Consider the following 4,294-nt stretch of genomic DNA (forward strand, 5'->3'; position numbering starts at 1 on the left):
TACAGGGCCCACTTTATGTCCATAAAAAGGGACAAAATTAAAATTCCGGAGGCAGCTCAGGTTGTGGGGCACAGGCTCCCGTGGAAAGTACAGGACCTTGGGGCCAATGTGAAATTCCGTGCGGGCTGGGGTGAGTGCGGACAGGATCCCACCGCACACCCAAGCATCCAACTGGTGCACTACGTCGGGTCCGAGCACCGCCGTTTTAAGGTGTTGGATGGTGGTGGCCACGCTGCGGCAGCGTCCAGCCCAGGCCCCCGGCACCCAGCACGTCCCCGACCCTGGCCCCCCCCGCCGCCACGGCCCTCCCCCCCGACAGCCACTCGAACCCGCGAGTACGGAGGTGCGGATTCCTGAGCAACGGCTCCCTGACGACAGCCGCTACTCCAGCCGGAGGGTAGGCGCGACGCGATTCGACCATGTTCCAGACAGTGATCAGGTCCTGGTAAAAGACAGGCAGCGTCTTGACGACGACCTCCAAACGGTCGACGAACAGGAGCTGCGTGTCGTAGTTGAGGTTACGCACCTGGCAGAAAAAATACGTCGCCAGGGCGCACCACCTAGGAGGAGGCTCGACGTAAAGGTATCGCCGCAAGGTCTGAAGGCGGAACGTCGCGACCTGGGTGCGGGCGCACACCAGCGACTGACCGCCCTCCTCAATAGGGAGACTCAGAGCCTGCGCGGCGACCCAGTGCATCTTTTTGTCCCATCGACCAACGTTCTCTGGATGTCAGCGACAAAGCCAGGAGGAGGGACCAAAGTGACCAGCCGGTACCACAGCATGGCGCCCACCAGCTGGTTTATAACCAGCACTGACACTCTGCGGCGGCGTACAAAAGTCGGATCCGGGCGACGAACTGCGCCCCGAACCCGAATGCCCGCAGAGTCCCGAGCAGGTACTCGTGATCGACCCTGTCGGACGCCTTCTCCTGGTCGAGAGACAGGAAGGCGCTCGGCAGACCAGCCCGTCGACAGAAATGGATCAGGTCCCGGACCAGGTGGACGTTATCGTGTATCCTCCGGCCCGGGACCGTGTAGGACTGGTCCGGGTGGATCATGTGGGCCAGCACGGAGGCCAGGCGAGAGGACAACACCCTGGCGAAGATTTTGTAATCCGTGCCGAGGAGGGAGACCGGACGCCAGTTCTTTAAGGAACGAAGGTCCCCCTTCTTTGGCAGCAGGATGATGACCGCCCTGTGCCAAGAAAGGGGCAGCAGTCCGGCATTTAGGCACTCCCCCAGGACCTGTGCGTAGTCGCTCCCCAGGACGTCCCAGAACGCCCTGAAGAACTCCACAGTCAGCCCGTCCAGCCCCGGGGTTTTGCCCCTCGAGAGCCGGTCGAGGGCGCCGGTCAGCTCCTCCAAAGTGACGGGAGCGTCGAGCCTTCCGGCGTCCTCCGGGCTGAGCTGCGGCAGGTCCTCCCACAGAACTCTGCGAGCATCCTCGCTGGACGGATCCGGAGAGAACAGGGCTGTGTAATAGTTTCGGACGTGGGCCCTGACGCCCTCCGGGTCCGAGACGAGGGACCCGTCGTCGGCCAGCAGCACAAGGAGCTGCTGGCGGGTGCCACGCCTTTTTTCCAGCGAGTAGAAGAAGGGGGAGCCGCGGTCCAGGTCCTGGAGGAGCTGGATCCGCGGCCTCACGTACGCGCCCCGAGCCCCGACGAGCTGCAGGTCCCGGAGCGCGGCCTTCTTCTCTTCGTACGCCCCGCGCAGGGCCGGGTCCGCGTCGGGCTGACCGAGGCGTGAATCCAGGTCGAGCATCTCCCTCTCCAACTCCCCGATCCTGGATTTCCGCCTCTTCGTCGACCCCCTCGCGTACTCCTGACAGAAGACGCGGACGTGAGCCTTGCCCATGTCCCACCATAGCCTCAGGGAGGGGAAGCTTCCCCCCTTCCTTCTCCAGCTGGCCCAGAAACGACGAAACGAGTCCCGGAACCGCTCGTCCTCCAGCAGCAGGTTGTTAAAGTGCCAGTACGCGGAGCCGAGCCTGGCGCCGAACAGGAGTTCCATCCACACCAGGTGGTGGTCCGTGCAGGACACCTGCCACGTGGAGGCCTTCGGAAAACAGGAGGCGTACGCCCGCGAAATGTACAGGCGGTCGATTCTGGACGCTCCGACCCCAGGCCTCACGAAGGTGAAGGCGATGGAGTCGGGATGGAGATTCCGCCAGACGTCCACCAGGTCGAAGGACTTGACCAAGTCCCCCAACCTCTTCCCCGACGCCCAGTCAGTGCGGGCACCGCCGTGGTCCCTGCCCTCGAGGACACAGTTAAAATCTCCCGAGGATGACGCACTGGTTCTTGTCAATGGAGGCGAGATGAGCGGACACTTCTTCAAAGAAGCTCGCTTGCCTCGGCCCGGCCAGGGGAGCATAGACTTTCACCAAGTGAAGCACCGCGCCCCCCAGCCGAACCGTCAGGTGAAGCAAACGGCCTGGCACTGGCTCCCTGACCCCCAAGATCTCCGGCTGAAAATGCAGGGCCAACAAGATAGCCACCCCGCCAGATCTGCGGGTGAGGTGACTCATGTAAACTCCCCCTCGCCACTCCAGGAGCCAGGTGGCTTCGTCTCCCGGGGTAGTGTGGGTTTCTTGCAGGAAGCACACCGCATACCACCCGTCCCGAAGGACCGAGAGGGTCTGGAATCTGCGCTGTTACTCCTTGCTGCCATTGATGTTGAGGCAGGCTATAGTTGTCTCCATGTCAGAAGCGTTGTGCAACCACCACCAGTACAGTTAAAAACCTATATACATATTTACAGGGAGGACAAGGGAGGGGCACAGATGTCCCTCGCCCTCACCAGGAGCGCCCCCAGGAAGTTCCTGACTCGCTTTCGCTCATTGACATCGAGCCCAGGCGCCTGGTGAGCAGCGTGGGCCGAACAGTAAACTCTCTCGAAGGAGCTCCAGCGGTCGAGCGCCAGTTGGGCTCTATCACGGCGACTCCGAGTTTTCTCGACAAACTCCTAGAGTTCCTCGAGGGGGATGGGGGGAGATCAGTGGGCGGCACCTGGGATTCAAAAATGTCACTGCAGACAGAGTCCACGTCGTCCCTGGTGTCCACCACCGATCCCGAACCCTCCTCAAGGAGGTCGCCCTCGGTCACCGACCCCTCCCCCACCAAGAGGATGGGTGCTGGTCCGGCGCCGCCAACCGGCCTCAAACCCCCGGCGACCCCACCCCCAGGGTCACCGGCGGTACCTTCCTCGGTGCACCCCTTCCCGGAACACCCCGAGTTCAGCTCATCGGGCAGCAGAGGCTCGGGGCCCCGCTCCTCTCCCGACACCGGGACGCCCGGCTCCTCAGGAAAAATGTCCTCCCCCAGGTCCAGGGCCCCCGGGAAAACAGTCTGGGAGGGAGGAGCGAAGATAACGCCTTCCGCCCCTCCGCCACTCGACGACCCAGCAGAGGGTCCTCCGTTGTTGCCGACACCATGGCCCGTGTGGTTATTAAAGTCCTCCCCAGGGGCCGGAGGAGTTGAGGCAGCAGGAGGCCCTGCTGTAGCCCCTGGGGGTTTGGGTAGGTCGGGCCACGGTGCCGGACAATGAAGAGGCATCATTAGCTCATCCGCTGAAGAGGGGCAGCACCACGAGCGCGCTGCTGGAGTATCTCTCCCCTCCAAGGGCCAGTGCCTCTTTCCCAGAGGGACAGGGGGGAATTTATGGGCCTTCCCCTCCCCGCCCGCCTTGGTGGTCATGGGGCCCGAGGTCCCTCCCCCCAGCCTTTCCCGGAATACGATTGGCTGGGGGAAGACAGGGGGCGTGGCCAGGGTGGGGAGGGTCAGGTGTGTCACTTCCTGCCCCGCCCCTGGTTTATCAGGTGATGGCGGGCGGGGCAGGGGCCCAGTTCCCTCTCTGGGGCCCAGAGACACGGTCGCTGGAGGAGGTAGGGCAGCGGTGGTTCCCCCCAGGTTAGTGCTAGGGTGCGGCTGGGTGGGATGGGACGGGACGGGACGGGGCGGGGCGGGGCGGAGCTCAGGGGTCCCCGGGCCAGGCGTTGCTCTATCGGGGTGGGTGTGGGGTCAGTGGGGCCGGGGTCAGTGCGGCCAGGATCAGGTATGGGTTTCGGGGTCAGGGTTCCCGCGCCAGGGCGACGCTGGCACAGCCGCAGGGGCATTGTCGTGCCGGGGTGGGGTAGGTCGTGGGCTAGGTGTCGGGGAAGGGAATAGGGTGGTCTCCCCGTGGGCGGGCCTGACATGCCGCGCCTTCTGGCCAGCCGGACGCTCACCCCCCTCCCTGCCAGAGGCTGGAGCATTGGAAGCCTCCGGTGCCGGGGCTTGTGGTGTTGACTTTGG

Source organism: Chiloscyllium plagiosum, chromosome 10 (genome assembly GCF_004010195.1).
Source record: "Chiloscyllium plagiosum isolate BGI_BamShark_2017 chromosome 10, ASM401019v2, whole genome shotgun sequence".
In the NCBI taxonomy this organism is placed as follows: domain Eukaryota; kingdom Metazoa; phylum Chordata; class Chondrichthyes; order Orectolobiformes; family Hemiscylliidae; genus Chiloscyllium; species Chiloscyllium plagiosum.